This window comes from Canis aureus, chromosome 23 (assembly GCF_053574225.1).
Source record: "Canis aureus isolate CA01 chromosome 23, VMU_Caureus_v.1.0, whole genome shotgun sequence".
In the NCBI taxonomy this organism is placed as follows: Eukaryota; Metazoa; Chordata; class Mammalia; order Carnivora; family Canidae; genus Canis; species Canis aureus.
In genome coordinates, this window is record NC_135633.1 from 35,037,876 (window position 1) to 35,062,662 (window position 24,787).

At 39.5% G+C, this 24,787-nt stretch overlaps 1 long non-coding RNA gene across 1 annotated transcript in view; it reads right to left on the reverse strand.

Annotated features, from left to right (window-relative positions):
- LOC144295483 (uncharacterized) overlaps positions 1-24,787 on the reverse strand; it is a 112,344-nt gene that overhangs the window by 61,783 nt on the left and 25,774 nt on the right. The window contains exon 2 of the long non-coding RNA XR_013362625.1: positions 6,685-6,816. This is a non-coding gene — a long non-coding RNA (uncharacterized LOC144295483). The remainder of the gene's footprint in view (positions 1-6,684; positions 6,817-24,787) is intronic.

The following is a 24,787-nucleotide window of genomic DNA, read 5'->3' on the forward strand; positions in this document are numbered from 1 at the left end:
AAACAAATTACAAATTAAAATACCATAAGCCAGAAGCAAGCTTGACAAGTTCAAGAAAGCATGGGAGTAAATGATCAAGAAGAAAGTGCTAAGAGGTAGAGATCAAAGATAATCTGCCAAGAGCCAGTCATACAGAGCCCTGTAAACCATAATAGAGTTTGCACTTTAATCTAGATGAAACAAAAATCCACTGGAGGAGTATTAAGAAATGATGTAAATCAATTTACAGTTTAACTTTAGTTCAAAGTCCATTGGAAAATGGACTACGAGGGGAAATAAGAGTGTAAGGAAGGAGACTAGACAGGAGGTTAACACAATATTCTAGAAGGAGAATTTAGTATCAGTGGAAATGGTGAGAAGGGAACAGATTTGGGATATACTTCACATAGTAGAGCCAAGAGATCTTTCTTTTTTTTTTTTTTTTTAGATCTTTCTAATGAAAGAGAAGAGTCAGAGTTCTAGGACTAAAAAATAATCATAAAACTAAAAGCCAAAGGAAGAATTTTTTGGTTACTGAGAAACCGAAGAAGTAACTCTCATTTTTGATTGAAGCTCTGTAACTGCCTATATCAAGCCCTACTGAAAAAAAAAAAATGGGAGAGGGGGATCCCTGGGTGGCGCAGCGGTCTGGCGCCTGCCTTTGGCCCAGGGCGCGATCCTGGAGACCCGAGATCGAATCCCATGTCGGGCTCCCGGTGCATGGAGCCTGCTTCTCCTCTGCCTATGTCTCTGCCTCTCTCTCTCTCCCTCTGTATGACTATCATAAATAAATAATAAAAAAAAAAAATAAAGTGCTGATGCTTTAAAAAAAAAAAAGTGGGAGAGGAAATATAAATGGCAGATTCACATCACAGTGAGGTAGCTGTCTCTCCAGATCATTGGGGAAAAAAAGGATTACATTACAGGCTAAAGCATGAGAACCTGAAGATTAACAAGACCACGAAGTATCCATTTCCAGTAAGTACCAAGGAAGAATTAGGGACAGAAGTGGTCTGTCCTGAAGGAGAGGAATGGGTTATCATTGACATTAATTAGAATTGCTGGCCCATAGCGATCATAAAAAGCAGACAATTTTCAATCAGTTTTATTATTGTTTATGCATATTCTTACAATGTGTGCATTTATTCCCGCATCAGGGGTGGATCATTCATATCAATTCTTGGTAGCCACTGCCAGGGCCCAGAAAATGAAATGACTATAATTAAGATGATAATATTAGCAAATCATTATTAAACAATAATTAGATGCTAAGAGCTTTAGCTGTTTTACATTTTTATAAACAATATAAATGTTTAATACATTAATTAATAACATAATAATATTATAATAATACTAAGTAGTAGACCCTGTTACTATTCCCATTTCACAAATTAGAAAGCCAAGGTTAGTAGAATTTAAGAAAAATGATCGAGTTCAGGGCACCTAGGTGGGTCAGTGGGTTAAGCATCTGCCTTCGGCTCAGATCATAATCCCAGGGTCCTGGAATCGAGCCCCATGTTGGGCTCCCTGCTCAGTAGGGAGTCTGCTTCTCCCTCTCCCTCTGCTTGCACCCTCTGCTCATTCTATCACTCTCCCTCTCAAATAAATAAATAAAATCTTTGAAGAAGAAGAAGAAGAAGAAGAAGAAGAAGAAGAAGAAGAAGAAGAAGAAGAAGAAGAAAAGAAGGAAGAAGAAGAAGAAGAAGAAGAAGAAGAAGAAGAAGGAGGAGGAGGAGAAAAAAGAAGGAGGAGGAGGAGGAGGGGGAGGAGGAGGAGGAGAAGGAGGAGAAGAAGAAAAGAAACTTGATCAAGTTCACACAATTGTTAAATGGCCAGGCCAAAGATTCAAACCCCTGTCTGACTAACTCCAAAACACAAGATCTTAATTTTTCACTATTCATTTAATTTCGAATAATGCAGCATATTTTAACATTTTTAGATTAAAAATTCAATTTTAACATTCCACAAGCAAAAAAAAAAAAAAATTCCGCAAGCAAGTCCAATGATGCGGTTATGTTTAATGTTGCTGAGGCATGAATTTAATCACATATGCTGAGGGTCTTGGAAGTGAGACATCACTGTGCTTGTGAGAGTGAGCATGATCTCATCCAGTGCCCCCTCTCAAGGAGAGAATGGCCATTCTCACTCATCATGGTTAATAAATAAGTTGTGAGAGGGGTTGCCAAGTTTTGGTTCTTTGTGAAGGAAAAAAAATAGACTCAAAGAAGACAATTATTTATGCTATTGACAAGATGAAAAAGGAGTTAAAATATCTAAGTAATAGTTTACCAGAAAATGGAAATTTTAAGTAATTTAAACTATATACAATGTTACATGTAGTAGTGTTCACATCTAGGGCAGACACAACCATAGTTTGGAAATTTAGAGATATAAAGTAATTTATCCAAGGCTACAGAGCTGTGAAAAACAGCGCTACATACACTCTGCTATATTTCCTCAAAAATGATCATTATATGGTCTCATTCATTTGGGGAATATAAAAAATAGTGAAAGGGATTAAAGGGGAAAGGAAGGAAAATGAGTGGGAAAAACCAGAGAGGGTGACAGAACATGAAAGACTCCTAACTCTGGGAAACGAACAAGGGGTGGTGGAAAGGGAGGTGAATGGGGGGTTGGGGTGACTAGGTAATGGGCACTGAGTGGGGCACTTGACGGAATGAGCACGGGGTGATATACTATATGTTGGCAAATCAAACTTCAATAAATAAATATACATATTTTTTAAATGATCAAGGGAGTTAAATTGGTATCCTGGCAGCATTCCTTCTACAAACTGTAGAGGCATCTTCCTCCCAACCCCAGCCATATTCCTGTACCTCCTCCATCAATGGAATAGCTAATGTAATTGTTCAAAGTCCTAGAAACCATCAAAGGCCACTGTATGTTAATAAAGCAGCAAGCTGGCACTGGACTGCTTTCTATATTTATATGGTTAAAAAGCATAGGCAGGGTCTAGCCTCTCGGGATTCTGGTTTTTTCTCTCACTTCCTCCACATATTCAGTAGATTAGCTAAGTTTAGCCAAGTTTACACCACTCCTAAGGCCATGCAGCTAGCCAGAGAGGTAATAAAAGCCTTGCTTAGGTCTCATGCCTGAGCCTCAACTCCCTACCTAACCTCTAGCAGAGGTTTATATTAGGGAATCAGGTACTTACACAGCTAATGACAAAGTGGTACTTTACTTCTCAATCTGCTATTGTCCCCTGTGTATAGAGCCCCTTGGAAGACTCACAGGAGAAGGAACAACTGGCAGTGCAGGATTCATGACATAATACCATCAACATCCACCCCAAATTATAAAGCCAAGTGACAGGCTGTTTTCCAAGTTACTACCAAATGCCATATGTTACTTAGTGATAATTACTGCTTATGATAAAACCCAACAGAAACAATGATAATTACATGGTGAGGCAACCGTGTTATCTCTCATGCACCTGGAATATAATGCCTGTCATCACAGTGGCGACAAGAGGGATTAGGCTTCCCTCTGCTCCAATGCTCTCATGGTGAGACTTTCCTCTACTGGATAAAAAGATTTGTTGTCATTTTAATAATATAGCATTATGGGCTTTTGAAGTTCTGAAGGTTGATGCTAGGCATTTTTATTCATCCTTTGATTTTAAAAAAGACTAGAGGCATTTTTCCCACGTCGAACATATGGAAACACAAAACTGGTGGCACAAGGGGACCCTTTCTGTACAATCCAAGTTAGGAGATACACTAGGTACATACGTAGGCTATAGACTTCAAATCTGGGCTCTGTCACCTGCTAGCTGTAAGACCTTGGACAGATAGCTAGTAAGCTTGTCTTCTCACTTCTCCAAGTCTCATTCCTTAGTTATAAAATAGACATAATAACAACTATCTTACAGGATGGCTGTGAAGATTAAATAAGATTATGCTTCACACAAAGCCTAACATTGAGGGGATGCTCACAAATATTATTTTATTGCTCTGACAGGTTTGCTCCAGATCTTAGAGGAGACCTTCTTCTCCCCTTCTTTACTTCAGAATATTTTTCTTAATTTTTACAAATTCTCAATAGCCAAAAGGTCAAGCTATTAGGTAAAGGGAAAGAGGACAAGAAGTCACTTCTTCTGCTTCTATAAAAGACCTTTGACCTGAACTCAGCTGATGAAGATTCCTCATGGTTCTGTATAGTTCAGGTCAACTCACTAGGAGAAATATGTATTGCAACTTGGAACCAAACTTCAGCACATAATTATAAGTATCCCCACCATCAAGCATTCATTTATGGCACCTCATAGCCCTGAACAGGGGATCTGGGATCTCAGGAAATTGACATCTTGAATTATTAGATAATTATTATTAGATAATAATTCAATTATTATAATAATAATAACCAACACAATTCTTTGATTTAAACGCTGTTATAAGACTGAAAGTTGAACATGATGATCCTCCTTTCAGAGGAAGGAAGAATCAGAGACTCAGAGAAGTTGTTACATATCAAAGGCCACACCTTCAGAAAGTTGAGAATCAAATCCAAGTCTTCTGTCTACAGACCCAAGTCTTTCCCTGGCTGCTCATTTCTATAAGACTCACATCAATGAGGTTGATGTGCTGACCAGGCAAAAAAGGTTTAGGTCATTTTCAATAAAAGTAATTTCATTGATCCCTGACAAAGCTATTCTAATTCAGCAGGTTTATTTTTAATGATCATAAACAAAAAGCTTACATTATCTTTTAAGTAAATAAAATGGGTTTTAACACTTTTGAGCTAAAACATAAAAAACAGCATTTTGCTCAAATATTTACATCTATATTTGTACCAGAAAGCCTATTTATGAGCCTAATGAGAGCAGCAGGGCTCAGTGACAGAAGCAGCATAATTGGCCTCCTGTTCCCTTTTTTATGGGTTTCCACTTCCCTACCATCCAGCCAGAGTCCATTTCTCCTCCTCCCAGGAGAAAAAGTGAGTGATGAGCATTTCAACAAACCCTTTCACATTTTTGCTGCTTCTCTGGGCATTTCCTACCACTTTTATAGGTTATGCACCATTGAAATCAGTAGCCCTATAGAAATATGGTCAAGGAAATGTGATGTTTGCTCAAAAGTGGACTTGATTTATCAAGCTAATAAGTATAAATAGAATTACACAATTCTGGAAATATCCTTAGATACAATATGAATGGTTTTAAAAAGCAATATAATTTTCATTTCCAACCTTTTCCGAAGCCCCTCTCCCCTTCAAGAGCCAGCTCCCTGACATCTGCTTTGTAAAGCCCCTGCTGACTACCTGATCAAAGGGACCACCCTCCATCTAGTAGAGAGTCTTCCTGCTTCCTTATCTTATGGGGGGCCAGATTTTGATAATTTACCTGGACACAGTTAAGTGCCCAAAAAATATATATTGAAAATATACATACAAGAATAAACATAGTAGGGAAAAAAATGAGATTGATGTGTATCTAGCAAATTTGCTAAAATGCCAAGACTGGACACCTGGGATTCAAGCTCTGACTTTGTACTCATTGAGGTCTAGAACTTCCTAAGTTTTTATAACATTTCATTCATACACTACTCCAAGCAAACATGTATTAAGTATGCAGTCTGTAACAGGCTCTGTGGCAAGGCTCAAGAACACAGAATAAAGAAATAAAGGGGCACAGTATCCAACATTGGTGTTCATAGTTTAGGGACGGGCAAGGGGGTGGTGAGGCAGGGCGGTGGACAGCAATGGTGAAGAAGAAATGTAAATAAACATGACTATTTGATAAGGGCTACACAGAATGATTTGTAAGATGCTATAGAATTACAAAGAAAGAATTTCACACTCCTTGGGGAGGCCAAAAGAGACTTTTTCACCGAGGAAGGGAAACTGGCCCAAAAGAATGAGTAGTGTTTTTAATGCAGACACGGAAAAGAAAGACACTCCTGGCATAGGGTACTCCATAAGCAAAGAAAGAGTGGCATTTTAGATACATAGAATGCTGTACTTTAGTATGACTTCAGCATGTGAGGAAGGGCAAGAAGGAAAACTAGAGAAACAGGCAGGAAGCAAATCATGGGAGGGCTTGTTTATCATCTAGAAATCAGAACACAGTGAAGAGCCACAGAAAGCATTCAATGGTGTTTACCAATCATGAGTGAATTAGAATACATGTCTATGCTTCCATGTGTCTTCAGATCTTCCTCAGAAGAGAGTCATTCCAAAAAGGGCAATCAGAGAAGACGAATGAGGAAGAGTCACCGATTAGGCAGTATAAGTCATGCAGCTCAGGGAAGAGCTTGGCCTTTGAAAGGCAAAAAGAAGGTGTGGAGCCAGATCCTGGAAATAACAATACAAATGAGGAGGGCTGGAGCACTGAGACTCTAGCAATCAGGGAGAGAAGCAGCATATAAGGATGGAAATAGAGGCAGCCTGGAGCCAAGGACAGAAGCAACAAAAATGACTTCCTCCTTTAAGAGCCCACTTCCTATGGTGTCTCAGCCAAGGTTTCTAAAACTGTGACCCACAACAGGGCACTGCTATCTACCACCTGGGAACAAACAAAAAAATATGTCAGAAACTGGGAAGGGATCATTGTAGCTCCTGGGCAGGTTATCCATGGCACAGTTCAAGCCTGAATCTGTTTTGTAATTCATGTCTCAGTTCAAATGTCGCCTCCTCACTGACCCTTCTGTCTCTAAAACAGCCCCTCCTCATATATAAGTCACTCACCAGGGATTTGTCATTGTCCTCACAGCTCTCAGCAGTCTCTGAAATTATGTGGTTTATTTATTTACTTCTGTATTTTCAGTTTCTCCCCATTAAAACAGTGGCCACATCTGTTGTCTGTTCCTAGGAGAAGATCTGAGGAAGTACATAAACATTGTGTTCACTGTTAAGCACTATGTAAAAGTTAGTTACTGCTATCTATATATTTAGTAAGTTTTTATTTATCCAGCTTTCTTCTTGTTTCTTTTCAATATTTCTTCTACTACATTTTGGCTTACAAAAATATATCTTCCATCCAAAGCTGGCATAAATATACTATTCCACTCCCAGATTTTTCCAAGCTCGAAATATTTAACTCTCTTATCCCTCTGAAAATTATCTTAGTGTAGAGGATAAGGAATGCAATCAAGTTAATATATTTCATATATTGGCATCCAACTACCCACTAGTATATCCAATAATCATTTCTTTTCTCATTATTATAACACTTTGGTTAAATCTTCAGGCCCTAAATGTATTCAGTCTTTCTTTAAAAAGTATTTTTAAACATCTACTAAACTAATTTAAATCTCTTTCTGAATTCATCAAATTTTCAATTCTGTATCATGTAGCTTTGACAGTCACTTTCTAAAATGCCTTAAAATCTTATATAGCAATGACACTGTCATTGCCTTTAAAGAAAAAGCTCTTAGTACTCTTACCCACCATTACATAAAGATTTATATTTAAAAAAATCTTAAGATCTGGAATATTCTGCAAAAGTATAAATTACACCATAAATAAAATGAAGTAGAAGAAGTAGCAGAAAGAGGAATTAAGAAAACAATCCCATTTACAATTGCACCAAAAATAACAAAATACCTAGGAACAAACTTAAGGAGGTGAATAACCTGTACTCCAAAAACTATAAAAAGGTGATGACAGAAACTGAAGACAACACAAAGAGAAAAATATTCCATACTCATGAACTGCAAGAATATTGTTAAAATGTCCACATAACCCAAAGCAATCTACAGATTTAAGGCAATCTCTACCAAAATACAAACATTTTTCACAGAATGAGAACAAATAATCCTAAAATTTGTATGAAACCACAAAAGATTCTGACTAGCCAAGAATATTGAAAAAGAAGAAAACAACAGGAAGTATTACAATCCCAGATTTCAAGATATACCACAAAACTGTAGTAATCAAAATAGTATGATACTGGCACAAAAATAGACACATAGATCAATAGAACAGAATAGAAAACTCAGAAATAAACCTACAATTATATGGTCAATTGATCTATGACAAAGGAGATTAAAATATCCAATGGGAAAAAGAGCATTTTCAATAAGTGATGTTGAGAAATCTGGACAGCTACATGAGAAAGAATAAAACTGGACAACTTTATTATAGTTTCTTACACAAAAATAAACTCAAAATGGATTAAAGGCCTAAATGTGAGACCTGAAACTGTATAATTCCTCAAAGAAAATATTGGCAGTAATTTCTTTGACTTTGGCCATGGAAACATTTTTCTAGATATGTCTCCTGAGGCAAGGGAAACAAAAGCAAAATCAAACTATTGGTACTACACTACATCAAAATAAAACCTTTTGCACAGCAAAGGAAACCATCAACAAAACAAAAAGGCAATTCACCAAACAGGAGCAGATATTTGCAAATGACATACCCAATGAGGGGTTAATATCCAAAATATACAAAGAATGTATACATTTCGATACCAAAATCACAAATAATCCAATTACAAATGGGCAGAAGGGTGCCCAGCTGGCTCAATCAGTATAGCATGCAACTCTTAATCTTGAGGTCATGAGTTTGAGCCCCGTATGTGGTGCAGTTTACTTAAAATTAAAAAAAAAAAAATGGGCAGAAGACATGAGCAGACATTTCTCCAAAGAAGATTTCCAGATGGCCAACACACTCTTGAAAAGATGCTCAACATCACTCATCATCAGGGAAATGCAAATCAAAACTATGATGAGCTATCACCTTATATCTGTCCTAACGACTAAAATTAAAAACACAAGAAACAACAAATGTTGGCAAGGATGTGGAGAAGAAGGAACCCTCCTGCATGGGAATGCAAACTAGTACAGCCACTGTGGGAAAAAAAAATATTGAGATTCTTCAAAAAATTAACAATTTCCATATGATCTAGCAATTCCATTTCTGGGAACTTACCCAAAGAATGAAAAACACTAATTTGGAAAGATACATCCACGCCTATGTTTATTGCAGCATTATTTACAATAGTGAACATATAGAAGTAATCCAAGTGTCCACGAATAGATGAGTGGATAAACAAGTGATACCTACATGCACGCACAAAATGGAATGCTACTCAGCAATAAAAAAAATAATGAAATCTTGCCATTTAAAACAACATGAATGAATATAGAGGCTATAATGCTAAAAGAAATAAGTCAAAGACAAACATCATATGATTTCACTCATATGTGGAACTTAAAAAACAAAACAAATTAAAAAGAGACAAACTAAGAAACAGACTCTTAACTCTAGAGAACAGACTGATGGTTGCAGGGGTGGGGGAGGAGATGTTTAAAATAGGTGAAGAGGATCAAGAGTATGCTTATCTTGATGAGCACGGAGTAATGTATTGAATTGTTTAATCACTATATTGCACACTTGATAATATAACACTATGTTAATTATACTTGAATTTTAAAAATATTTTTAAAATTTAAGAAAAATAAAATATAAATGAACTAGGAGATAGTACCACCTTTATAATACTCGGTATAACCTGTCAGGAAGAAGGCGTAGCTCTCCTTTTATTCATAACTTTGTTTTTCCCATTGAGGCTACATAATTTCTTTTTATGAAAAAAAAAAACGTGTTTTAGAAAAAAAAAACATTAAGTATAAATATAGAAATAATAGGCAACATGAGGGATGGAAGCATTGACCAGTTTTATGAAAAGTATTTTTTTTTCAGCAATCCCCAAGCTCTACATTAATAGAATATAAGCAGGAATGCAATCGATTTCTGCAGATTTGTTGTAAATCTTGTATCTCCTTATTGTTATCAATAATTTTAGTTGAATATTTAGAGATATAACCAAATGAATGACTCATTCATTTCCTATTGTCATTTCTTTCAATCACTGAAAATGCTTTGTTGATTGCCAAGTGTGTGCTGCACACATTGGATACATGCTATTCTCTGCTACACACAAAAGCTATTCTCTTGCTTTTTGTTCAGGACCTAAAAGCAAGCCAGTGATTGAAGGCATAGGATAGTAAGGAGAGTTTGTTGCTAAGGATAGGATGTAATGTATTTTCTTTTTTTTTTAAGATTTTATTTATTTATTCATGAGAGACACAGAGAGAGGCAGAGACATAGGCAGAGGGAGAAGCAGGCTCCCTGTGGGAAGCCTGATGTGGGGACTTGATTCCAGGATCCTGGGATCATGACCTGAACCAAAGGCAGATGCTCAACTGCTAAGCCATCCAGGCATTCCAGGATATAATGTATTTTCTATAGGAAAGAGACTACCAGCATCTTGGACAAGCATCTGCAGGAAAAAGAGAACCAGATATTGTAATACCAGTTAATTTATTATGCAAACTAGGTGGGTTCTGAGGGACACTCAGGTCACTGCAGCAGTGACCTGCAGTGGAGCCTCTGGTGGGCCGCCCAGATATCCCTTCAAGACCACGGCACTCATCTTCCCAGTTGCTGGGAGCCTTGACTGCTGACAGCTCACTAGGGAGTCCTTCCAAGAAATGAGCTGCCTCACCCAAGGCTGTTCTCCTCCCTCCTCCCTCCCTGGTCACACACCTGCCCACATGGATGACTGAATAATGCAGGGCGCAAAAGCTGCTAAGTGACTCAATCCTGCTTTCTCACTCCCTTCCGTGTAGGGAGTGATATTGTCAAATCTCTATCACAGTCTCTTTCTCAAGAATCTGACCTATCTTTGCTGTGCATTTCTTTTGCTTCTTTTTTAATTCATTTTTTTTTTCGGGAGGTTGGGTTGGCTTTTGGTTTTGGTTTGTTTTGCTTTTGATCTCACCCTCAGGTACCAAAGCTAGGCTCTTTGCTATCATTATACTTCTTTATTCCCAACACCTAAAACAGTACTTGGCACACACCTGGGCTTAGTGAATATTTCCTGAGTAAACAAAGAGAATTCCGAGTCTTCCTTGCTCTTTCCAGGTACTCCTAAGGCTGGACCGTTGCCCCTGAGCCCCAGAAGCAGATGAGATGTGCTCCTAACAGACTCCTGTGCAGGTCTCTGAACACTGCCTGGTTCCTGGATTCCCACTGCTTGTAGAACTTTCATTATTTCCTTTTTGATCTCCCCACTGCTGACACTTGCCTGAACCTAAAGTTGGTACCCTTCTCTCCAATTACCTTCTTTTCCTTCTTGCCTGTACTCTACTTCATCACCTAGAATTGATTTCTTCCCAAACTTACACCCACCTCCAGTACATGACTGAGACAAAATTCAGACCCAAAGACATTTGATTTCAAAATTATATTCTGCCCACTTAACCATGCTGCCATTGAAAACATAGCAATTACAGCTATGCTTACAACAAATATTTGTATGCCACTTTACAGTTTACAAAGAACTGATATTTCACAGCTAAGTCAATACTTAATAACATCAATTACCTCACATATGACCTTTGTTGTCACTGTAGCCACATCTACCCTTCCTAGAAATATCTGACCTGTCAGAAAGCTCTTCTAACCACAAATTTACTTTAAGACAAATATAATTAAATTCAGAAATCATAAACAACAATAATCAAGTTGGTAGTGTCACAGAGACCCCAAAATTCCCCACGCTGCCTGAATCTCCATCCATAGTGGCCCATCACTTCACTCAGAAGGCTGAGATAGGAGCATCCTGGGTCATTCTCCCAGAGCCTCAGTTTAAGGTACCATCTAGATTCCTCCTCCCACACATCTGCTTGCTTAGTGTCTGTGACATGGCCTCAGCTGTACACAGGGCTCCCTGGGTCATTTTAAAATCTGCTGTTCCTCCTTTGCATCCTCCTTGTAAAAGAAACAGGAAGTAACTGCAGGCTTTCTCCCTTCTGAGGCCACCCTGTTGGTAGCTCATTAGAAGCATCTTCTTCCACAGCTGTTCCTCTTCTCTAGATAGTCACCTCAGGCTTCCTTTGACATGGCATTTCCTAATAAGATTTTCAGCCTCTCCACCCATAACTCTGAGTTACAGCCATGGTAAACTACATTCAGTGCTCAGTAATATCCTCCAAAGTGGCTGGTACAGGGATTATTACCATGTTGATCAGCATTTGAGCAAAGAGAAAACTAAGTCAGTGATTTACCCAAATTCACAATTTCATTAAGTGATGGAACGAGGACCTGATTCTAGATTTTCTAGCTCCAAATCTTTTGGCCCGGCCACTGTACCATCTTGACATAAATTGCAACATCAACAGCCATAAAACCTGCTTGTTATGTGCTAAACAGTGGCCTAAGCTGCTACCACACACTAGCTCATGTGGCCCTTAAGACAATCCTATTTTCATGGAAGAGGTAAATGATACTATCCACATTGAACTCAAAGGAACTGAGGTTGAGAGGTTGTATGCAATATGCAGTCTCATCACACAAGCAGGGTAGGGTGGAGCTGAGATGTGACTCAATCCTAGGTGATGGCTCCACCGTGCTGCAAAATTTAGCTGTTATTCTAACAGAAGTCATTCCTATTTGTTGGTTTTATTTGTGACATTATGTCCACAGGATACACTGTCCAGAGCCACCATGACTCATGTGGTACCTGTCACCTGTGCTCACCTGCCATTTTATAAAATTTTATAAATTTATAAAAACACATTTACTCCTCTATTCATCTGTGTTTTCTCAAGTAATTTTGACACATTTATTTCAGACAAACTCTTCCTTGAAAATTCTCTTACAGACACCAGAAACATAGGCCATTCTCCACATCTTCAGTCAGTAACATGTGAAAAAGAGGAAAGGAACTAGTATTTGTTGAATGTTCACCTTGTATCACCCATTATATGTACCTCCTGGAGTATAAGCAACAACTCTCTACCAATAGGTATCATAAACCCGTTTTACAGATGAAGAAATAAGATTCAAAAAAAGGTAACTTCCTCAGCATCACACAACCTCCAAGTGGCAAAGAATTCATTTTCAGATCTGCCTTACTCCAAAGTAGAATACTTTTCCCCACCACTTGCATGCAAGCTAATACACAATATACTGTGGAGAGAGAGCAGAGAATTACCTTTTTAAGCAATAATACAAAATTTCCAGGGATCCCTGGGTGGCGCAGCGGTTTGGCGCCTGCCTTTGGCCCAGGGCATGATCCCGGAGACCCGGGATCGAATCCCACATCGGGCTCCCGGTGCATGGAGCCTGCTTCTCCCTCTGCCTGTGTCTCTGCCTCCCTCTCTCTCTCTCTGTAACTATCATAAATAAATAAAAAAATTAAAAAAAAAATTTCCAGACTAAGCCTTTTGCCTTTCATCAGTATTTGCATTCCTCAACCCCCCTCCCCACCATGACCTCACAGGACCACTTGGACATTCTTCTCCATGAAGCAGAGGCATTTTGAATATTAATAATATAAAAACCAAAATACAGGGATCCCTGGGTGGCGCAGCGGTTTGGTGCCTGCCTTTGGCCCAGGGCGCGATCCTGGAGACCCGGGATCGAATCCCACGTCGGGCTCCCGGTGCATGGAGCCTGCTTCTCCCTCTGCCTATGTCTCTGCCTCTCTCTCTCTCTCTCTCTCTCTGTGTGTGTGTGTGACTATCATAAATAAATAAAAATAAAAAAATAAAAAAAATAAAAAAATAAAAAAAAAAACCAAAATACACATAACTCCAAAGCACCAAAAAGCAGACATTAGAATTCATCTAATTTGTTAGAAAGACTATTTGTTACCTTGTGCTGAGAAAATCATGTTTACTGTGTATATTGCTGGGGGCGAACTAAGAAGATTTCAGAGTTAATTTCCCCTCATAAATAATACATGCCTCAGCCAAAAGTACACAGGCCTCTGCCTCCGGACTTCATCTCCGGGCTACTGACGCCATCTATCGGCCTGTGCTGCCTGCAGCGGTGCCCGCAGTTGGGAACAACATGCACTGAACGTCCCAACACTGCCTGGACGGGTGTGTCTGTGGCTCTCTGGACCAGAAGAGAATGAAGCTTAATGTTACAAAAGATGTCCTTTAAAAGGATTCATTTCAAAAGGATGCTCTTGTTTTTCTTCAAAAAGGATGGCTTTTTCCTAACAGAGTGGCTGGAAGATGGGAAGAAGACCTCCCCCATTGAGGACAAGCACAATGGAAATGTGATAAAACTATGAGCCAGAAAGGAATACTTTGGCTGAAACAGCCCATGAAATTAATAAGAGAGGAACAAGAATGCAGCGTTCTGCAGTGCAGCCAGCACAAACTAGCTAAATCCCGATGGAAAGCCTGAGTATGTGAGGAGTTTTCACATCTTCAGGGCTCTCAACCTGGTCCCTAGAGGAACTTCAGGGGCCCTCTGAAATTTTATGCAAAATGGCTTTCATGTGCTTTTCTTCATGGCAGATTTATAGAGTTCGCTCGTTTAATCAAAGTTTCCACACACTAAAGGCTTGAAAACCACTGGCGCAGTTACCTCAGAAGACAAAATCTTGTCAGCCAAGAGTATGAGTTTTGGAGTTATATAGGGTAAGCGTAAGTCCCTTCTGCCGCTGTTCAGCTGCATGACCCTGAACATGTACACACAGACACATTTAAGTTCTCTGCCTTGATTTCCCCATTTTAGAGATGCAGATTAATTGTACCTGGGAGAAAGGAAATGACTTGCCACAGGTCAGATACCAGGGAGTGCTGGAGCCAGAGCTCTAACCATGTTTGGCTTCCCAAGCCTAGCAACTGTTTCATTAGTTTCCCTTCTCTTCACTAAAAAACCTATCCTGCCTGACCCACCATCAACACTGAGGATAGCTGGTCCTTAAAGAGAGCCAGCTTCATGAGCTTGCAACCTGTGCAGCTATGCAGGGATCTGTGCCCAGAAGAGTCCCTGCACTTGCGGTTTGATGCTCTATAGTCATCATCTTGAAATTAATAATCTTGTCTTTGAATTCTTGCTCTGTAAGTGAGGTCTGATGGGATGCATGAGGGAGGGGAGGGACTTGGAGCTTCAGCTCACAATTGATCTTACTTCTTGCAACCTCCTCATCTCCCCACTGGATTCTCAGCCTCCTCTGTCATGTCCTCTCATTGCCAATTCAGCACCCTAGCCATCTTCCCCAATTTCCCTCCCCAGCTGGCTGCCAGCAGACTCCACTCAAGGCAAAAAACAAGAGGTCTCAAGGCCCTGTTCTTCTATCTCCTCCCTCTAGTTTCCTCAAAGGGCCTGGGAGCAGGCGGGGGGGCGGGGGGGCGGTGAGCAGTGGACACAAGTAGGGGATGATCTGAGGATAGGGCAAGGCAGTGTCCATCCCTGCCACAGGATAACAGTGGGCAATTCAATGGGGGCCTCTCATCTACCCCCAATCCCAGCATGAGGCACATCTCTACACAGAGGGTGCAAATTGCTGCAGGTTGCTCTTTGCCTTGGAAGATTAGGACAGGGAACCCACGGCAAGAGGAAATTGACCACTCCACCCTGCTAGAGCCTCACATTTCTATTTTGCACTTGAGCCCCAGGAAATTATTATGTAGCTGACCTTGTCCTTAAAGAAAAATATATGTATATTTTAATATTGAGAAATAAATGCTAATAAGCTGCTATTATTTGAACTCATGCTTTTAACTTTCTCCTGTTAAATCCTCTGTCTGCTGGCATTAGCGCTCTGGCCTCATATTTATTTTGGCATGAAAGTGCAAACAAACAAAAATTCAATTGTATCAAAAAAGAGACTATATATAACACTACACTAAAGATGTCCTATCATATGGAACCATATGGTATTTCTATTTTAAAAACTAAGGCGGGGGGAAATGGGCCAGTTGGGAAAACTCTAATATTTTCCCTTGTTCTTACTGACTCTTATATGCTACAGCTCTGTTCTGATAGCACTGACAGGAAGGTCTGCTGGGGATTAGTCCATTTTATAGACTAAGCAGCTAAAAGGCTTTCTTTCTTTCTTTTTCCTACTTTTTCTTAAGGAAATAGTCTGCAAGCTCTATTTTCTAGTCCCAGCCAGAATGCTCAATCCATGGTATTTATAAAATAACATGCATCCATTCAAATCTCAGGGAAATTCAAAGACTCACCCACTTTCTCTCATCTTTCTTCCACTTTCTCAGTGCCCATGAGTGGACTTGTACAGGCAAAATTAGAAGTAGGAGGAGTAATTCTGATGGCCTATTCTCCCAATTTCAAATCAATCTATTCTACCTCAGGCCTTCAACCACATTATCACTTGGGTGAACACTTTAAAGAAACTATCATCTCACTCCTTTAGGTCTCCAGTGTTTGGAGACCACTAAAAGAACCTATTCTTCCCCTGCATTTAGGAGTCCTGAAACAACTTACCAAAAGGCAAGCAGAAGATAGAAGAAATCATTAATTGCACTAACAAACACACATAATACATAGGAGCTCGGCAAGGTCACAGTCCAAACCCAACTCAAAGAGAAAAGCTTTCACAAAAAAACAACATAAAAAATCTGCCGATTTTGTATACCTCCCAAATCCATGGAACAAAGGGTTAAGAAGAGAGATTTCCAATCCCATCCTTTCAATATCAGAGATATTTAACACTTTGCCTTTAATTCTGATAAACTTTAATTATCTAATTCAGAGGAACCTAGTGCCTTAGTAGGAATATTAGAGATAACACAGGCTCATTAGAGCATTTAGCTGGAATAGGAGGCAGGCGAATAGAAGCTTCTTGCAGAGGTCTGGCAAGCTAGCCAGCAGACATGTAGGAGACAAAGACAGGATAGAATGGTGAGGAACAGCAAGGGTTTCATCGGGGACTCCAGCCTGCTGGGGACACCCCAAGGGAAAGCTCTTCAGTAGTTCTATTATAGTGCTTATCATACTTGATTAGACTCACATGCTTAATTGTCTATCAACCCTACTAGACTGTGAATTCCTCTAGGGCAAAGACTGCTTAGTTCTTTATGCCTCAATGCCCACAATAAGTATAAAGTCTCTACCCCAAATTGTTGGTTTGGGGTGCAAAAGGCTTGAGAATACACATCTTTAATTGAAATCTGGACCACTGCATTTTCTTAAGATCAGTTCCTCATGGAGAATCATGATCAGTCATAGTATTCTTTTCCCTTCATTCAGTTACCCAACTGCCAGTCCTAAGGACAGCAACAATGTATTGATCCTGGTTGTGAGACTACTCCACACCTTAGTCTTCCTCCCCTGCTCAACACTGTATTATCATTAGGACTAGCCCCGTATTACCAAATTCTAGCACCCTCTGACCAGAAGAGAGAAAGACTTATGACCTTTAATTGGAACTTAGGAGCTTCAACCAATTCAACAGACCCATCCAAGCGCATCCTCTGTCACCTGGAGCCTTGTCAAAACCTGACTAACAAGCCAGTATATTTCATCGTCCATCAGTCTCCACCACTTCATTCCACCTGAGACAGCCTATTTTGAAGAACAGGACGAATGAGCCTTCAGCGTGTAGCTCCCTCTTCCCCACGATTTCTGTCAGAAATACCAATATAGACCAACTGTCCAATTTTCCATGATCCACACCACAATTGGGGAACATTCTACCTGCCATCTGTCACTTTTTTTCCGTCAGATTTTTCACAAGGCAAAGGAAACTGATTGTGTTTTTACATATAAATTAAATTGATACCAGTAATAAAACACCTGACCGAGTTGTGCGAGTTAATAAATGCAGCCTGTTCAGGATAACTACGTCTGCACAAGATGGAGTGGCAGTAATCTATCAGGGATGGCAGGCCCTGCTGCCTGCCTGCTCCTAACTTGAAGCTGATCTCAGTAGCCCATGGAGTGTCTATTTTTCTCTCTGTCCTATCCATCCATTTTCTTTGGAGTATGAATGTTGTGGGGCTGCAAAATCATGTAGAGAGACTGTCCTCAGCCAGGCAGTGAAGTGCAATGAGAAGAGCACTCACTCTGGGCCAGGCAGACTTGAGTAAAGATCTCCACAGTTCCTAATAGTAGAGTACACTCAGATTATTCACTAGGTTTCTCCAAGCCTCACCTTTCTCAAAATGTAATATTGCAATACTGCCTTTAAAGGTTCTTGTGGGATTAGAAATAAAGTATATAAAGCACCTGGCTTGCTGTTGGCCACCCATAAACAGTATTCAGTGGCCAGACATAAGCAATCATCTGTGTCAGCCTCCACTAAAAATTGATACTTGTCTTATTGTTGTTGTTATTTTTAACCATTTTAGTAGATTATTTAGAAGTATGGAAGATTTTTACCTGCCCTACGACCTAGCAATTGCACTGCTGGGGATTTACCCCAAAGATACAGATGCAAAGAAACGCCAGGACACCTGCACCCCGATGTTTCTAGCAGCAATGTCCACAATAGCCAAACTGTGGAAGGAGCCTCGGTGTCCATCGAAAGATGAATGATGAAGAAGATGTGGTTTATGTATACAATGGAATATTACTCAGCCATTAGAAATGACAAATACCCACCATTTGCTTAATGTGGATAGAACTGGAGGGTATTATGCTGAGTGAAGTAAGTCAGTTGGAGGACAAACATTATATGGTCTCATTCATTTGGGGAATATAAATAATAGTGAAAGGGAATATAAGGGAAGGGAGAAGAAATGTGTGGGAAACATCAGAAAGGGAGACAGAACATAAAGACTCCTAACTCTGGGAAATGAACTAGGGGTGGTGGAAGGGGAGGAGGGCGGGGTGTGGGGGTGAATGGGTGACGGGCACTGAGGGGGGCACTTGACGGGATGAGCACTGGGTGTTATTCTGTATGTTGGCAAATTGAACACCAATAAAAATAAATTTATTATAAAAAAAGAAGTATGGAAGATTTTTCCAAAATGAGGTAAGGAGGATGAGAAAAGTAATATCCACTTTGTACAATACAATAAAACTAAGAATCACCATCAACTATTACTCAAACAGCCTTTCTCCTATGGTAGCTAGGTCCCTTTAGTTCATTCTGATTACCTTATCTACAAATAGAAATAAGGGAAATAGGAACTTCAGCAGTAGAACCAGACCTCACCTAGATAAGAACGTTGCTAAAAGCCTGGAAGATCATTCAAGATTCAACAGAGCCCTAGCAACCAAGTTTTTCTGTCATTCCCTCAGCAGCCACTTCCATGGTCACCACTGCTCTGCCATCAAGTAATTCAACACTCTCCTAATCCACTTCTGCTCCTACTGTTGTAAGTGACACAGTGTCCTGCTTTTTGGCTTTTTCAAGATTTTTGCTTATACATAACTTCTACTTATTCAGGGTTCCTAATGCTCATGGCTTCTCCTGTTTCATGAAGCCTGTCAACATGTCTCATGATGTCCTCTTTGTGTTCTCTGCCTCCACGGACAGCCACTAACTCTACATCTCATATTCAAACTCCCCAGTGGAGAACTTTACAGTTCGGTTTATCACTGTCAAAAATAATCACCGACACCCAAGTAGGGAATAGCTCTTACAACAGGCTACCACAACTCAGATCTCTCTCTGCCTCAATTCAGACACCTACCCCTTGTCCAGTGAGTTATGGTCAGGACCTCAGAATCCAAATTCCGCCTAGGCACAGGATGACCCCTTCCCCCTGCCCCCAAGAGCTGCTTCTGTCCACAGCAGACTGTGAGCTTGGCAGGCAGTCAGCACAACAGATTCCTCTCCAAAACATCTCTTTCCTCAGGCATTTTCATTCCAGAAAGGGCTTGTTACATTAAACAGAGAATTGATTACTGCACCAGAGATGGTACTTATTATACAGGATTGCTCGTTTCACAAATTTCAGAGTAATCAGCACAACAAAACACCATACCTAAACTGTATCCATTGGAATAGGGAACTTTTGAATCATAGAAGACTTTGTATTTACGCATAAATGGAACCAAGTTAATATAAAATCCACTTTCAGGATAACTGGGATATTTCCAAGATGCCTCCTGAAATAAGAGCTGTGTAATAGAAACGGTGTGATACCTAACTTATTCTAATTCTTGATCCTGCATTTGGCATCCCCTATTCAATAAGTATTTGTGGACCATATACTAACAAAATGCAACTGCTTGCTGATTGTTTTACAACCTATGGATGATGAGGGACAGTTTCAAAATAGCTTTGGTGAATGCCAGGTGGTAAACCCTGTGAAAATTGGTAAAACAATTACATTTCATGCCTGAAATTCACACCTCTAATTGTGATGTTCTGCTGTTTTATTTCTTGGCAACACATCCTTAACTCATTCCCTTGCAGCATTAAAAACTAACAATTCAACAAAGCCAACTCTCTTTGCTTGTAGTCGGGATGAGTTTCTATTTTATTCTGTCAAGAAAGAGTTGTGGGGGGAAGAAATCCTTGGCCAAATCAGGAACTTCTTTTTTTAATGTTTGGGAGCATCATACTGCACTTTATAGCAGTTTAAGGCAATTTGCATGACTTATTAAATGATGAAAAGCAAAGTAACATTGTTTTATGAATGATCACGGGGTCAGAGGACTCAAGGGTGACATACAGCAGCAGGAACAATCTCGCCTGTGAAATGCTGCTGAGGGCAGTTACCCAGATGTCATTTCTGCAAAAGCTTCAGTCCAACAATTTCATGTCTCACACCGGCTGGACGGACCATATCGGAGCAGCCCCAGTGCGGTGCTTTTGTAATGTAGAATTCACTGAATGAAAGGCATGAAGAGGCTTAGTAGGTACGTCCATGATCCCCCAGGATCTTCTATTGCTTAGAAGAATAAATTGAAATGATCTATTTAAGAGGCTGTCTCTTCAGTTAGAAGGAGAGAGCCCTTCATCTCTGTTGCCTCAGTATCTAGCACAGAGCAGATAGCCAATGAAAGCTTGTTGGGGTGGGGTTCACCCACCTCAGACATTTTTTATGTGGGTTGCTGATGACATTTAGAAGCCAGAGGGGAGAATGAGCTAAGGATGACTTATTGGGATGACAGTGTATAGTTTTCTATTATATATGTATATGGGTATTATGGATCATGTATGTACATATATAGGTTTGCATATATGTGTGTGTATATGAGAAAGTCTATTCAGTGGGTTCTGGTATCACCAGAATGATTAAGTCTATTTGAGGGTCAGCCCAAACTATCTTTGTTCATTCATTGTAAAGACTGTTCTGTACCAGAACTGCCCCCAAATTTGTTTAACATTTCCATTTTCAACACTGCTAAGGACTGTCCCACCCTCTTCCCAGTTCACTCTGCAAAATGATACTTTTCAACCTAACTTGTTACCTCAAGAAGAACTGCCCTGGGGCTGTGTGAGTGCCAGTTTCTCTGCTTTGGGGGGCTAAATAATGAATTGGAAGGAACAGGGCCTTGGAAAACATACAGTCAAGAACTTATGTCCAATGTGTTTCCAGTTACTTAATACAGTGTTTGGCACATAATAAACTCTTAGAAGTGTTACTGCAAAAAAAAAAAAAAAAAAAGAAGTGTTACTGCAGTAAATCAGTTGGGCATCTGCTTTCAGCTCAGGTCATGATCTCTGGGTCCTGTTGGGGGGGAGAGGGTGGGGGGCAGGGAGTCCCTGATCAGCAGAGTCTGCTTCTCCCTCTGCCCCTCCTGCCTGCTGGTGCACACTCACTATCTCGCTCTCGCTCTCGCTCACTCACAAAAATAAATAAATAAAATCTTTTAAGTTGTACTTATTTTTATTACCATTTTTCCACATTATTTTCTCATCTGAACATTCTGAGTTACAGACCGTGGTGCTGAATCCCTTTTTGCTGTTTTGATAGGATGAATTAAGCAGCAAAACCACTTTTTAATTTGCATATGAACCAGAAACAGCCTCCCCCAGGCAGAGAACATTTGATATTCCTACTCTGATATTATTAAATACAGCCCCCAATCCTAATCATAGAAGTACTTAAAACTCAACATGGTATGGGCTACACTTTTGCTGTCTTAGCAAATGAGATTAACTTTCATAAAATCCCTTATCTTACAGAGAAGAAAAGGTCTTGAATTCTTTGTGAATCTTAGGGAGAACGAGTCATATTCTCTTTCCGTCAACCTAAACCCCTAATTCCAAGGACTGTTATTCTCAAATATTTCCTTTGACAGATATTAAAGGATTGACCATTCAGTGCAAGATGCTTTGCCATACCTAATATGCTCTTTTGACTAATCTACTCAATCAATTCTCTGACTTAAGTATATGCCTCTATAGCCTGATGACTGAGGACCACTGAAGCTAACCCTTTAGGAGTGATAGGCTACTTGAAACATGTTCATACATTTTCCATACCCAACAGCCAGGTTGTGAATCCGCCAAGAGCCAGTGGTGTTTATTCACAAATCTTTGTCTGCTTATTGTAGGAGATATTGTGATCATGTTATTTAATTTACTTTGATATAAAGCCATTAAGTACGGGTACAAAAAAGAGAGCTGTTATACCAATAAAATTAAATAGAATGTTTTGAAAAGATTCAATGAAGTTGAGTCATTTTTAAATGCTATTAAATTAGCAATGAGAGAAAAGATTTCTAAAAATTGGGAGGAGTGGCACCTGGGTGGCTCAGTAGATTAAGATCTTTACTTCAGGTCATGATCCCTGGGTCCTGGGATGAGCCCCTGTCCTGCTCCCTACTCAGTGGGGAGTAGTCTTCTCCCTCTGCCCCTTCCCCCCACTTGTGTGCTCTCGTGTTCTCTCTCTGTATGTCAAAAAAATAAATAAAATCTTTTTTAAAAAATAAAATAAAAATCTTTTTAAGAATTGGGAGGAAAAAACTATAAAATTTTAAAAAGATTTTGCATTTGGTTTACTTGGCAAATAACCTGAGTTTTAGCTCCACTTCCAAGAAATGGAATGTGGAGATTGTAAACTGTAATCATGGGTGGGGTTTTCACAAGTAAAATGACTGTGTGCTCCTATCCGCAAATTCATAATCAAATTGAAAACATGACCATACATTAAAAGATTGATGACTAAATATTCCCTTGACTGTTACAGGTTAAAGTAAAATGTTTAAAGAATGTATATATCATTCTAATGGTACATTAAGCAATTTTTTTTCAATTAACTAAAAAATAACTAATACAAATCACATGGCCTCACATTGCCTTAGTTATACAATGTGTCCCATGTCTAACATAGCAGCTGAAACATAGGGGACCATTAGTAAAAGCTGGAAGTCAGGAAGGCAAGCAGGAGGAGAAGAATGGAGTGAATGAATGGCTTTGAGGATTTAATCAAAAAATTGGTTCTTAGGCTGACAAAGTGGCCAGCAAGGAAGATGCAACTCCTGAAAAGTGCATCTCAAGGTGAGAAGAAGCACTTAGCTTGTCCCATTCCCCCCCCCCCCCAAACTATAAATGGTTTCAAGTAAAAACTCTTCCTTCCACCAATAGAATTCACTATCTAAATCAAATTCCCAAGAAATTTGAGAAGATTCTCCCATAATCTTCCCCTGTATTTAATATTTATGCTCTCCTTCCTCTCCACTGAGCATGCAGGAAGAGTTGCATTTTATACATTTCTACAGCCAGCAGAAGACGAGAGGACAATTTAAAAACAGCAGGAAGAGGTAAATCTGACTTGATAACTTCCAATGCCAGATGTGTCTAAGGTTAGAAAGTTTCTATCTGATGCATAATTGTGATGACTGTCGTACAAGAGATTAGGAAACCAAGGGAAAAGGACATTAAGCCCTACCATGCACCAAGCCCAGTGCCAGTCCTTTATCTTTTCATCCCACAGCAATCCTGTGGGAAGCATTGTTATCTTCATTTTACAAAGGAGAAAACAGACTCACAGAAGTATAGATAGCCATTTGCTCAGGATCACACAGCTAGTAAAGGGAAGGAAATCACTGCACTTGCTTGACCCAACCTTGCTCCCCAGTCTAACTTCAGGGATACCTGTGCCAATTGAAATTGGTTTGTGCTTAGCCCACAAGAAATTCCGGAGATTTAAAGTTTCAGCTGAGAGCAAAAATTTAAAGAAAGACTGTATATACACCCACTGTCTCCATCCTCATCACAATGCAAGCAGCATAACTGTCTGACACTCCAAATTATGCAAAGTGCCTGTGAGCACTTGAGTACACTGGAGGGTCCTTGTACACATTTGGGTAATTAGGATTGGAATCCTTCTAACCACTCATTGACCAAAGCAATTCTTCTCAGAAAAGCTTCTGCTCATACATCTTTCTTTTTTTTTCATCTGCATGAAAACTATTTCCCAGAGTAAGAGTTCCACCTGGAGGATGAGAGAGAATCCCTGACCCACTCTGTTAAATTGTGAAACAAATATACTATATAAGGTTTAATGCAGAAAAATGTTCAAGAAATTGAGCTATGTGTGAATTTTATGACCCAATCTTATTTAATCCTCAGTAACAACCTCTTGAGAGAGATACTATTATTCTTCCCATTTTGTTGATAAGGTAACTGAGGCTTCAAACCAATAATTTTTCTGATATCACTCAACAATTAAGCATTGAAGAGGAAATTAAAACTCAGGTTTTCATGAACAAATTTTGGGCTCCTAAGTGGTATTACTGCATCTTTAGCAATAGAAGTACTAAAAGATTGAATCTTGGGCTTAGAAGTCAAAACATTATCTTCCATCTCTAGCTCATACCCCACAAAATTCTCCAACCCAGATGTTTTGTTCCCCTTTATGCTACTGCTCTCACTAGAAACTAATACATCCTGCCACAAGCAATCTGACTTAAGGCCACTCACACTCAAGCGTAAATAAAGCTTAATCAATAAGGCTTAAGCTTTAATTATTTATTTATTCAAATTGATTATTAAGCTTAATAAACAAAGCTTAAGCAAAAATTCATTATTTCTTTACTATGCAATTAATTATTCACATTAAAATTAAGATAAATAAGGCTTAGTATATCAGGTCCTGATAGAAAACCCCAGTCAAGTCTGAGCTAGCCCTGGTTCTCCTTCCTTCTCTCTGCCCCAAGCCCCAAG